Below are 13,949 nucleotides of genomic sequence, written 5' to 3'. Positions count from 1 at the left end.
ATAGAACTCTATTATGATGTCGTAATGTAAAACTGCATTAGGATGTCATAATCTATTCATGGTAGGGGATCAAATTTACAATATCATTATGATGTCACAATCTAGTAATAACAAAAGATACAATGTAGAACAGCCTTTTTATGTAATATAGAACTCATTATGATGTCATAATGTGAAACTTCATTATGATGTCATAATGTATTTATAGTAGGGGGTAGAATTTACAACTCCATTATGATGTCACAATCTAGTGATAACAAAAGATACAATGTAGAACAGCATTTTTATGTAATATAGAACTCCATTATGATGTCATAACGTGAAACTGCATTATGATGTCATAATGTATTCATTGTAGTGGATAGGATTTACAACTCCATTATGATGTCACAATTTAGTAATAACAAAAGATACAATGTAGAACTTCATTATAATTTAGTATAGAACTCTGTTATGATGTCATAACGTAATGTAAAACTGCATTATGATGTCATAATCTATTCATGGTAGGGGATAGAATTTACAACTCCATTATGATGTCACAATCTTGTAATAGCAAAAGATACAATGTAGAACTTCATTATAATGTAGTATAGAACTCTATTTTGATGTCGTAATGTAAAACTGCATTATGATGTCATAATCTATTCATAGCAGGTAATAGAATTTACAACTCCATTATGATGTCAGAATCTAGTAATAACAAAAGATACAACGTAGAACAACATTATTATGTAATATAGAACTCCATTATGATGTCATAATGTGAAACTGCATTATGATGTCATAATCTATTCATGGTAGGGGATAGAATTTACAATATCATTATGATGTCACAATCTAGTAATAACAAAAAATACAACGTAGAACAGCATTTTTATGTAATATAGAACTCCATTATGATGTCATAATGTGAAACTTCATTATAATGTCATAATGTATTTATTGTAGGGGATAGGATTTACAACTCCATTATGATGTCACAATCTAGTAATAACAGAAGATACTTTGTAGAACTTCATTATAATATAATATAGAACTCCATTATGATGTCATAATGTAAAACTGCATTATGATGTCATAATGTATTTATAGTAGGTGGTAGAATTTACAACTGCATTATGATGTCACAATCTAGTAATAACAAAAGATACAATGTAGAACTTCATTATAATTTAGTATAGAACTATTTTAGGATGTCATAATGTAATGTAAAACTGCATTAAGATGTCATAATCTATTCATGGTAGGGGATAGTATTTAAAACTCCATTATGATGTCACAAATTAGTAATAACAAAAGATACAACATACAACTTAATTATAATGTAATATAGAACTCCATTATGATGTCATAATGTAAAACTGCATTATGATGTCATAATCTGTTCATGGTAGGGGATAGAATTTACAACTCCATTATGATGTCACAATCTAGTAATAACAAAAGATACAACATAATTATAATGTAATATAGAACTCTATTATGATGTCATAATGTAAAACTGCATTATGATGTCATAATGTTTTTATAGTAGGGGATAGAATTTACAACTTCATTATGATGTCGCAATCTAGTAGTAACAAAAGATACAACGTAGAACAACATTATTATGTAATATAGAACGCCATTATGATGTCATAATGTGAAACTGCATTATGATGTAATAATGTATTCATAGTAGGGGATAGGATTTACAACTCCATTATGATGTCAGAATCTAGTAATAGCAAAAGATACAATGTAGAAAAACATTATTATGTAATACTAGCGTACCCGTCGCGCGTTGCTGCGAAGACAGACAGACATACATACATTTGTTTTTATATATCTAGATGACGGCAGCAGCGACCACTGAGGTTTTGTAGGCCGCTGCTTCCCCCTTGCAGGCTGAATAAAATAGCCGTTGTGTGGAACATCCAATTTATCCGGCTGCTGTGGCTTCTTGGGAAGATAGCCTAGTACATGTTTGCCCACTTCCAACTCCAATGGAGACTGACTGTAAATGGCTGGCGTGCTCTAGTATTTATGGTTCCAAGCTGTACGTGTCATTGCATACAGTCTGTCTATCTATCTATCTATCTATCTATCTATCTATCTATCTATCTATCTATCTATCTATGACATCAGGAAATGAGAGAATTAGATTCCGTACGTAAAATTTGAACGCTAATTCTTTGGCGCTTTGAATTGAATAATCGAGTTGGGACCCATTAACTTTTCCTATTTATGACATAATCAATGCTCGTGCCAAATTTCAAGTTTCTATGACATTGGGAAATGAGAGAATTAAATTCCGTACATAAAATTTGGACGCTAATTCTTTTGCGCTTAGAATTGAATAATCGAGTTGGGATGAGACATAAGGCCTTGCCCATAAGCATTCCCCAACCTCCAAGAACTGAACCTACCTACCTGAATGAGATTTTGTAGGCCGCTGCTTACCCCTTGCGGGCTGAATAAAATAGCCGTTGGGTGGAACATACAATTTATCCGGCTGCTGTGGCTTCTTAGGAAGATATCCTAGTACTTGTTTACCCACTTCCAACTCCAATGGTAATTGGCTGGCGTGCTCTAGTGGTTCCAAGCTGTACGTGTCATAATAGAGCCTTAATGACATCACAATGCAGCTTATGAGAACATGTTGGGGCATGTTCGCGCGTTGCTGCGAAGACAGACATACATACATACTACGTTTTTATATATCTAGATGACGGCAGCAGCGACCACTGAGGTTTACCGCTGGGGTATGTCACTCTTATTACTAATGGTGGGAGTGTCACTATTATTACTGCTGTGGGATGTCACTATTATCGCTGGGGTGAAGGTGTCACTATTACCGCTGGGGTATGTGTACATGTGGCAGAAATGGGCAGGGCTCTTTCAGAATAGACCGGGTGCAGATTTTGACTGCTTTTTAGATGCGGAAATGCTGCAGAATTTTCCACAGAAATCTCCGCTGAGCACATTCTGCAGTATTTCTGCGTCCAAAAAGCAGTCAGAATCTGCACCCGGTCTATTCTGAAACAGCCTTGTCCTTTTTAGAACGACGGGGGTAAAATCATACGTCGTGATAAGCCCCGCCCCCTGACGTGTTGGCACTTTGCGATACATAAGTGGGTTTTGGGTTGTAGTTTGGGCACTCGGTCCCTAAAAGGTTCGCCATCACTGGCCTAGTACATGTTTGCCCACTTCCAACTTCAATGGAGACTGACTGTAAATGGCTGGCGTGCTCTAGTATTTATGGTTTCAAGCTGTACGTGTCATTGCATACAGTCTATCTATCTATCTATCTATCTATCAGGGTTATTGCATACAGTCTATCTATCTATCTATCTATCTATCTATCTATGACATCAGGAAATGAGAGAATTAGATTTTGTAGGCCGCTGCTTCCCCCTTGCGGGCTGAATAAAATAGCCGTTGGGTGGAACATACAATTTATCCGGCTGCTGTGGCTTCTTAGGAAGATATCCTAGTACTTGTTTACCCACTTCCAACTCCAATGGTAATTGGCTGGCGTGCTCTAGTGGTTCCAAGCTGTACGTGTCATAATAGAGCCTTAATGACATCACAATGCAGCTTTATAGAACATGTTGGGGCATGTTCAAGGGCGTCCGATGTTGATGACATCAGTGATGACATCACAATAGCAGGTGGCTTACTTATTCGATCTACGTGGGGGGGGGCGTAACTTTCGACGACGCTCGCGCGCCATTTATCGTAGGATATTTGTACTATGCCTATAATCTTCCCAGGAGTGTACTCAACAACTTCCCAAAGTTTCATGGCGATCGGATGAATGGTGTAGTAGCGCATAAAGGACAAACACGCACGCAGACAGACATACATTCAATTTTATATATATAGATAGAACGCCATTATGATGTCATAATGTAAAACTGCATTATGATGTCATAATGTATTTATGGCAGGGGATTGAATTTACAACTCCATTATGATGTCACAATCTAGTAATAACAAAAGATACAATGTAGAACTTCATTATAATGTAGTATAGAACTCCATTATGATGTCATAATGTAAAACTGCTTTATGATGTCATAATTTATTTATAGCAGGTAATATAATTTACAACTCCATTATGATGTCATAATCTAGTAATAACAAAAGATACAATGTAGAACAATATTATTATGTAATATAGAACTCCATTATGATGTCATAATGTAAAACTGCATTATGATGTCATAATGTAATTATAGTAGGGGGTAGAATTTACAACTCCATTATGATGTCACAATCTAGTAATAACAAAAGATACAACGTAAAACTTCATTATAATGTAATATAGAACTCCATTATGATGTCATAATTAGAGATGAGGGAGCACCAAAATGCTCAGGTGCTCGTTACTCAAGTCGAACTTTCCGCGATGCTCGAGGGTTCGTTTCGAGTAACGAACCCCATTGAAGTCAATGGGCGACCCGAGCATTTTTGTATATCGCCGATGCTCGCTAAGGTTCTCATTTCTGAAAATCTGGGAAATTCAAGAAATTGACACTGAAACGGATAGGGCAGGCGAAGGGCTACATGTTGGGCTGCATCTCAAGTTCCCAGGTCCCACTATTAAGCCACAATAGCGGCAAGAGTGGGCCCCCCCCCCAACAATTTTTACTTCTGAAAAACCCTCATTAGCAAGGCATACCTCAGCTAAGCACCACACTACCTCCAACAAGGCACAATCACTGCCTGCATGACACTCCGCTGCCACTTCTCCTGGGTTACATGCTGCCTAACCCCCCCCCCCCCCCCCCCCCGCACGACCCAGTGTCCACAGCGCACACCAAAGTGTCCTTGCGCAGCCTTCAGCTGCCCTCATGCCACACACTGGCCTCATAGCCACACCACCCTCATGTCTATTTATAAGTGCGTCTGCCATGAGGAGGAACCGGAGGCACACACTGCAGAGGGTTAGCAGGGCCAGGCAGCGACCCTCTTTAAAAGGGGCGGGGCGATAGCCCACAATGCTGTACAGAAGCAATGAGAACTCCAATCCTGTGCCACCTCCGTCAGGAGCTGCAAACGTGGGCATAGCAATGGGGAATCCATGTGCCACACAGTATTCATTCTGTCAAGGTGTCGCATAGCTCAATCCACACTGCAAGGGGAAAGCAGTCAGCGCTCTGCCCCCTACCCAAGTCAGTCAGTGCCTTTGTGCCAGACAGGTCAAACACCACAATGGGAACTAAGTTTGCACCAACAGCATAGGTGGGTCCTAGGAAACCCAAGACATGAACAAAAAATTGATCTGAGCGGCCAAACATGGCATAGGCCTCGGCCCACACATTCAGCAATCCTAGGCTGGAAGCGGACTTTCACTGCACCCAGGACATAGGCCTCTGCACAAACCATCAGCAATCGCGTGCCTACAGCGGACTCCAATGCTAGCGTAGTAGCATAAAAGCACTATCCGTACAAGAAAGACAGATCTACCAATCTCAAAACATTTTGCTGAATTTCACCATACAATCAGTCAGCTCAAATTTAGGGTCATTGACTCTGTTGCCCCACTGCCTCAAGGTGGGGACCGGGAGGGAATCCTTAAATGTAAAGAGATCCGTTGGATACACGAACTTGATACCCTTTCCCCCAAGGGTCTTAATATAGAGTATCCCATTATGTCCTGTATATAAATAGGTCCAGTTGATAGTCATGTGTCAGACTAATGTGCACTTTCTCTATCTGCAAATTATGTAAACATAATCTCATCTACGGTATTTGATTTTAATTACCTTTTATTTTATGTTACAGATACCTGTTTGATGCATGTGCTCCGGACTCCTTGTTGTTCCATTACTTGTTGTTTGGCTTCCAGTATAAACTCCCCCCCCCCCCCAAAAAAAATATTTTGTGCATTAATGTGTGCTAATGTGCATAATAAATAAATATGATATCATTCTATGTATTGGCTGCTTTATGAGGTATCACTATAGGTTATGATAATAGAGGGAGCTGTACTCTAATTGTTGGACCCATGAGTCATATGTATGAGATATGAACTATGATTAAAGACATATTGCTGTGAGATATGGTAGATTATTGATTATTAATATATTAGGGTTATTACCCAAGATTATTTATATTTTGACATTTATTTCAATAATGGACATCATTTTCTCCATATCTCACTCTTCAATAAAAAGTTTGTTGCTAAATCAACATACAGATATATGAGGCTGATCAATATTACCATTATTGTTTAATGTTGCTGTGGAATATATATATATATGTATATATATATATGTGTATATGTATATGTGTGTGTATGTATGTATGTATGTATGTATATATATATATATATATATATATTTAATATGGATTTGTTGTGTTGGAGCTAGTTTTCCCTATAAGACTACCTATAAACAGCATCTTATTTATAATTAATACTGTTTGCCACTACATATAGTCTTCTCCGTGGACCAGCGATACTTCTATTGCTATTAGAGCAGTGGAACTGCTAGCGCATGCGCACTTAACTTCTGAAGTCTCTTTTACTAAATAGAGTCCAATAGTTATATCAGCGGCATCGCAGGACTCCAGGCGCATGCGCGATCAGTCCCTCAAGATTCCTCTTGCTCTTCTAAATCTCGCGATAGTGGCTAAATCATGCACAGGCGCACTCGTTCAGATGACAAACCGGAAGCATCGGGAGCCATGGAGGACGTGAGCACATGCGAATTAGGTACTGTTCAGCTGTTACATGTGGGATTTTAATTGTTGTTTCACTATATATAGTCTGTAACTAAGGGTGTATTTGTACTTGACAAAGATCACTGTGTTGATCGAAACGTCGTATGTGTGTGGAGGAATAAAGGAAGAAGTTTTACTGCATCGCTGTCTGCTGCCACAGTATTTTCCTTCTTGATTGTGCTAATGATTGCAGCATCACCGCTCACCATCTGGGTAGACTCCTCAAAGTTTCCAAGGACCTGGCAGATGTCTGCCAACCAGGCCCACTCTTCTGTAAAGAATTGAGGAGGCTGACTCCCACTACGCCGCCCATGTTGGAGTTGGTATTCCACTATAGCTCTACGCTGCTCATAGAGCCTGGCCAACATGTGAAGCATAGAGTTCCACCGTGTGGGCACGTCGCACAGCAGTCAGTGCACTGGCAGATTAAACCGATGTTGCAGGGTCCGCAGGGTGGCAGCGTCCGTGTTGGACTTGCGGAAATGTGCGCTGAGCCGGCGCACCTTTCCGAGCAGGTCTGACAAGCGTGGGTAGCTTTTCAGAAACCGCTGAACCACCAAATTAAAGACGTGGGCCAGGCATGGCACGTGCGTGAGGCTGCAGAGCCGCCACCAGGTTACGGCCGTTGTCACACACGACCATGCCCGGTTGGAGGCTCAGTGGCGAAAGCCAGCGGTCGGTCTGCTCTCAGACCCTGCAGCAGTTCGTGGGCCATGTGCCTCTTCTCTCCTAAGCTGAGTAGTTTCAGCACGGCCTGCTGACGCTTGCCCACCGCTGTGCTGCCACGCCGCGCGACACCGACTGCTGGCGACATGCTGCTGCTGACACATCTTGATTGTGAGACAGAGGTTGCGTAGGAGGAGGAGGAGGAGGAGGAGGAGGGTGGTTTAGTGGAGGAAGCATACACCACCGCAGATACCACCACTGAGCTGGGGCCCGCAATTCTGGGGGTGGGTAGGACGTGAGCGGTCCCAGGCTCTGACTCGGTCCCAGCCTCCACTAAATTCACCCAATGTGCCGTCAGGGAGATATAGTTGCCCTCTCCGCCTGTGCTTGTCCACGTGTCCGTTGTTACGTGGACCTTGGCAGTAACCGCGTTGGTGAGGGTGCGTACAATGTTGCGGGAGACGTGGTCGTGCAGGGCTGGGACGGCACATCGGGAAAAGTAGTGGCGACTGGGAACCGAGTAGCGCGGGGCCGCCGCCGCCATCATGTTTTTGAAAGCCTCCGTTTCCACAAGCCTATACGGCAGCATCTCCAGGCTGATCAATTTGGCTATGTGCACGACGGCGTACTTGCGTTCAAACAGTTGCGCTAGCGACGGCTGGACGCTGCGCTGAGAGACATTGCTGGATGGGGCCGAGGACAGCGGAGGTGAGCATGTGGGTGCAGGCCAGGAGACGGTCGTGCCTGTGTCCTGAGAGGGGGGTTGGATCTCAGTGGCAGGTTGGGGCACAGGGGGAGAGGCAGTGGTGCAAACCAGAGGCTTGCACCACTGAATGACATCACTGAATGACATCATTGAATGGCTGTGATTGGTTAATCGGGCACTGGCTGATGCAGTGCTCCTCGGATACATGGAATACAGCAGCAACCACAGAGTACTAGAATGGAGGCAAATACTGACACAGAGACTAGTGTGGAGTATATGACTTGTGACCAGTGTCCGAACAAGCTTTCAACCAGTCCCTGAATGGATCGTCTATGCCAGAGTTATCAGCTAGTTCATTTTATTATGCATTTACCCCTTCCAGTGCTCAGGTATCATCTGGTGCCGTGTTATTAGGAATGAAAGTACAACAATATCCTCCAATCATTTTACAAACTTCTCCTTTTTCTGCTAGTAACATATCAAGAGCCATTCTATTTTGCCATGTAATAAGTAAGGTATGTCCTAGTTGTTCCTCTAGGCCCCTAATTGCATCTCTTGTATAATTAACAAATCTCTGTTGGTTATAGTATGTGTAATTAATCCAGTCTACATTTTTATCCACTGTTGCCCACCATGCAAGAAGAGACTCAAACCCGCTGCAGCCATCTGATTTCTTGCCCTATACTCGTTCAGTACCCCCCTTAGGACCCCTGATGGCGTCAAAGGAACCTTTGGGAGAGGAATTCCTAGTTTTCCGGACACGGCCCTTGCTGTTGTCCTCGGAGGTCATGAGGTGCACAGGCATTATCAGTTGTACCAAAGCACAATCCCGTTAGGGCCTGTACCTGGCACCTGTTCTAGGTACCTGTGACCACACAACCATCACACGTCTGCGTGTGCTCTTTGTAGCTCAGGCCATATCCCAGAAAACAGTGTGCCTCCATGGTTCTCCTCTCCATATAGTGTCCCTCAGGCAGTCTCCCGTAGTCTGCCTTGGTCCCATTACCAGGTAGCGCAAAGCAAGTATAACCCCAGGATCAGAGACAACAGCAGGTCCTTGCCCACAGGTGGAAACAGCAAACTCAATGTATAACATGGATCGCTTATCTGTGGGGTGTAGGTACAGTTAAGAAGCTTAATCCCACATTTTACGGTCATCACGGCTTGAAGACTTGTCATTAACTTTTTTTTTTATTCTTTATTTTTCAGATTATAACTTGATTACAGTTTACATAGTGTTCATTGCGCACCGTCACACCAACTTTATGAACATTACCATACCAAAGAATTAGAACAGTTTTTCTTTGTTGTGAATAAAAGGAAGACTTAACTTATTGCAACATTCAAGACTCGTTGTCCTTCTGTTCGTCATCTGTGTTTCTTTTCTTTCTATATTATATAAACTAACATGACCAATTAGACAGACGTGACACAAGGGGGATTAACCAGGGGGACACATTTAGGGGAAAAATAAAATAAAACTCAACCATTAAGTTGCGTGGAGTATAGCTATGTGGTCAGGTTTCGCTTTTGTCGTTTAGTGATCCATTAACGAGCGATATTCCTCAGATTCCTGGAACACCATCCAGTGATACCATATGTTCCTGAAGCTTTCCTGTGTGCCCCTTAGTGCCGCAGTGAAGTCCTCCATCTCCATGATCCTCCTTACTGTATTGAGCCATAGAGCCATTGTTGGTGAGGTTGTCTGTCTCCAAAGTTTAGGAATGCATGATCTTGCCGCACTCACTAGAAAACGTACTATAGATTCTTTGTAGGTCGCCAGTGGTATATCGCTGTGATGCAGGAGGAAGAAGGCCGGGGATTTTGGCAGGGGGTAGTGGGTGAATCTAGATGCTATCTGCCACACCTCTGATCAAAAAGCTCGCCAGGACCGAGCAGTCCCAAAAGACATGTAACATTGTCCCTTGCTCCGCCCCGCATCTCCAACATGTGGGGGGGACTGTCGGGAATATTCTATGCAAGTGGGAGGGCACCCTATACCACCTGGTGAGAACCTTGTATCCAGATTCTTGTATTTTGTTCAATATTGAAACCGAGTGTGTGATGATGAAAATTCTATCTCTTTCCTCCGGTGTAAGTGTGACTCCCAACTCTTCTTCCCATTTATTCATGTACTTAGGTGGTGAGGCCTCAGGTTGTGTGTTTAGTATGTTGTACATTTTGGATAGCGTATGCCTGAGGGTCCCTTCTCCCTACAGATGACTTCAAATTGTGTTTTTGGGCAGGCAAAAGTAGTGGGGCGGGGTAGCGTAGATAGAAAGTGTCTTACTTGTAATGCCTGCCATAATGGGAGTTGGGGTGAGTCCGTATTCCCTCTGAGCATTTCCAGTGGGAGCCACTGGCCTTCTTGCATAAAATGTTCTGCCCGGAATCTGCCTTCGGTAATCCTTGCACGGAATACTTTGTTCTCATTGCCTGGGGGAAATCTCGGGTTACCCAGAACCGGGAACATGGGTGAGGGCCTGGGAGAAATGTCTTTCCTGGCTAGTACTTTGATGGCGATCCCTAGTGTGGGGCCGATTGTAGGATGGAGTGCTAGTTCTGTGGGGGCTTGTCCCTCAGACCATGGGAGAGCTACTAACGGCGCCAGGGCTGCTGTTTGTTCTGTTGCTATCCACTGTTTAAGGGCTGCATGCCGGTGCCAGTCCACCATGCGTACTAAGTGTACTGCCTGGTGGTATTTTACGTAATCTAGTAGTCCCATGCCCCCCTCGCTTTTCGGCCGAGATAAAGTGTCTCTTGCTATCCGTGGGGCCTTTCCTGCCCATATGAATGTGGACGTGAGTGATTGTAAATGCTGGACGAAGAGCCTTGGCACTTGTATGGGAAGGGCCTGAAGTAGGTATAGTATACTGGGGAGTATATTAATTTTGATTATTGCTCCCCTGCCGAACCAAGAGAAAGTCCCTTTGGTCCAAGAGTTGAGGTCTTGTCGAATTTCGCTTAAGAGTGCTGGAAAGTAGGCGGGGTATAGGTCCTCAATGTTTGGCGTTAGCTTGGTCCCCAAGTATTGAATGTGATTCTTTTCCCACTGAAATGAGAACGAGTCCTTTAATTCCTCCACAAAATGTTGTGGGAGAGAGATGTTAAGAGCTGCTGACTTATGATAGTTTATTTTAAAGTTTGATATTTTGGAATAGTGGTTAATTTCTGCCAATAGGTTTGGTAAGGAGATTCGTGGGTTGGAGATAAAGAACAGGAGGTCGTCCGCATATGCGGCGATCTTATATTCTTCCTCCCCCACCGTGATCCCTTTAACGTTTGGGTTATTAAGTATTTGTGACAACAGTGGCTCCAGGCATATTATAAAGATCAGTGGCGATAGAGGGCAGCCCTGCCTTGTACCATTTGAAATGGAAAATGGCTTTGAAAGCTGGCTGTTTACTCTAACGGACGCGGATGGGCTGGAATATAGGCCTGTAATCCAGTGTAACATGTTAGGGCCCATACCCACGTGGGTAATTGTCGCAAATAGGAAGTCCCACTCCACCCTGTCAAATGCCTTTTCTGCATCTGTGGATAAAAGGCATATCGATTTGGAGAGTCTGTGCGCCTGGTGTATTAGGTTAATGGCTTTGGTTGTGTTGTCCCTTGCCTCTCTTAATGGGACGAAGCCGACTTGGTCTTTGTGTATTGTTACATAAGTAGGGGGAGATCCTATTTGCCAGAATTTTAGAAAATAATTTCAGGTCTGCGTTAAGTAAAGAGATGGGGCGGTAGCTCTGGCATTGCGCTGGGTCCTTCCCTTCTTTAGGGATGACCGCTATGTGTGCTGTTAGGGTATCTCTAGGTATTTTGTTTCCGGATGTTATGGAATTGAAGGCTTGGATGAAGTGGGGTGTAAGTGTTTCTGCGAATTTCTTATAATATGATAGGGTTAGCCCATCTGGACCTGGCGCTTTCCCTGTCTGAGAGTCTGTCAGCGCTTCTGCTAGCTCAGTCGGGGATATTGGGGCCTCCATCAGTTCTATGGCCTCCTTTGGGAATCTGCGAATGTTTGATCATTGTAGGCATTCGTGGATCCTAGCTTTCTTGTGTTCTCTGGCTTGCTCGGACTGTGGTGGAGATTGGTTATATAAAGAGTAGTAATATTGCCAAAACGCTTCTGTGATTTGTTCGGGAAGATGTAGTGTGTGGCCTTCGGAGTTCTTAATGTGTAGTACGTAGGCCCTAGCTCTTGCTGCGCGGAGGGCCCGGGCCAATATGCAGCTCGGTTTGTCTCCAATTCAAAGAAATGACGTCTACATTTCGTCAGGCTCACTTTTGCCTTTCCCAGACAGTGGGAACGGACCTGCTCCTTCAACCGTAGTAATTCTGTTCCCTTCTCTCTGTCTAGTGTCGATTTGTGGGAGGACTCTAGTGCCTGGATCTGATCCAGGAGTCCCCTGAGATGTGCGCTACGTTCCTTTTTAATGCGTGAGCCAAGGCCTACACAGAAACCCCGTATCACGCACTTGTGTGCTTTCCATACCGTTAGTGGGTCAACCTCTGGAGTGACTTTGTGTTCAAAGTATTTCCTTAATGTTGTGCGGATTTCGTCTGAGTTCGCCGTGTATTGAATATCCAATGCCATATTCTATTGTGCAGGGTAGGTAATTTCAGCGCTAGTATGATCATTGCGTGGTCTGAAAATGTGATGGTGTCTATTGTAGCCGAGACTAGATTCGCTAGGGATGAGAGTTGGAGGAGGAAAAAATCGATTCTGGAGTATGAGTTGTGTGGTTGGGAAAAGAACGTGTAGTCCTTTGTGGTGGGGTGTAAGGTTCTCCAGGCGTCTTCCAACTGATACTTGTGTAATGTATTTTTGATCCTGCGGTACGCTGACCTGGGAAGGTTACCGCTGCCTTTAGATGTGTCTATTCTTGGGTCCAACGGCATGTTAAAATCTCCTCCCAGGACCAGGGTGCCCTCCTGAAATTCCTCCAGCTCCTCCAGGATCTCCTCTAAGAAGGACACCTGGTTGGAGTTGGGTGAATAGATGGCCGCTAGTGTGATTTGTGTGCCAGTGAGTTTCCCCTTGAGGAAAATATATCTACCTCCCGGATCACAGCGGACCTCTTCCTGCTCCCATGGGACGGAGTTGGCGATAAGGATGGAGACCCCTTTGGACTTGGATTCCGCATTTGTGCTGTGGTAGGTGTTTGGAAATCTGTCGTTTGCAAATCTGGGGCTTTTGTTCGTGCGGAAGTGGGTCTCCTGGATAAAGGCCACATGTACTCTTCTTTTCCAGAGGAGGTGGAGGATGGAGGACCTCTTCTCTGGCACGTTCAGTTCCTGCGCATTAATGGAGATTATGGAGAGGTTAGCGGAGCCTGACATTGCGAAAGAGAGAAGATCAGGTTGCAAAAAGAAGGGGTAGTGAAAGCACCAAGTTGAGAATCAGGAAAGATATAGAGAGAGAGGGGGAAGGAGAGGGGAGAGTGGAAGAAGAAGAGAAAAAAAAAGAGGTGGGGGGATGGACACTTACACGACACACAAGGAAAACTAATCCGGGACAAACACAACTAAGGCTAGCCCGGTGGCTAGCAACTATATTTTAGTCAGGGAGCCTGTTTCCCCCCCTCAAAAAAGGGGTTAAGCCAGGCCCCCTGATGCCCTACTGGAGGTAACGTGGAAGTGCACTTACTGTTAAGGCCGCTGTCTAACTCGGAGATCAGATAACAAGGAAAACGACCACCGATTCCGTATCTGTTCCTCTATAACCTTCTTACTCGGAACTTGCGGGATGCCACTATCATTAGAAGTAGTACTGTGGGAAAAAAACAAGAGGAAGCAAAGAGACAAAATTAGACAGCTTTCAGCCCGTCCGGCGGGTAAGAGACTGGGGAACGCGCCGCCGTCA

This window comes from Eleutherodactylus coqui, unplaced genomic scaffold, assembly GCF_035609145.1.
Source record: "Eleutherodactylus coqui strain aEleCoq1 unplaced genomic scaffold, aEleCoq1.hap1 HAP1_SCAFFOLD_24, whole genome shotgun sequence".
In the NCBI taxonomy this organism is placed as follows: domain Eukaryota; kingdom Metazoa; phylum Chordata; class Amphibia; order Anura; family Eleutherodactylidae; genus Eleutherodactylus; species Eleutherodactylus coqui.
This window is presented reverse-complemented; position numbering follows the sequence as displayed.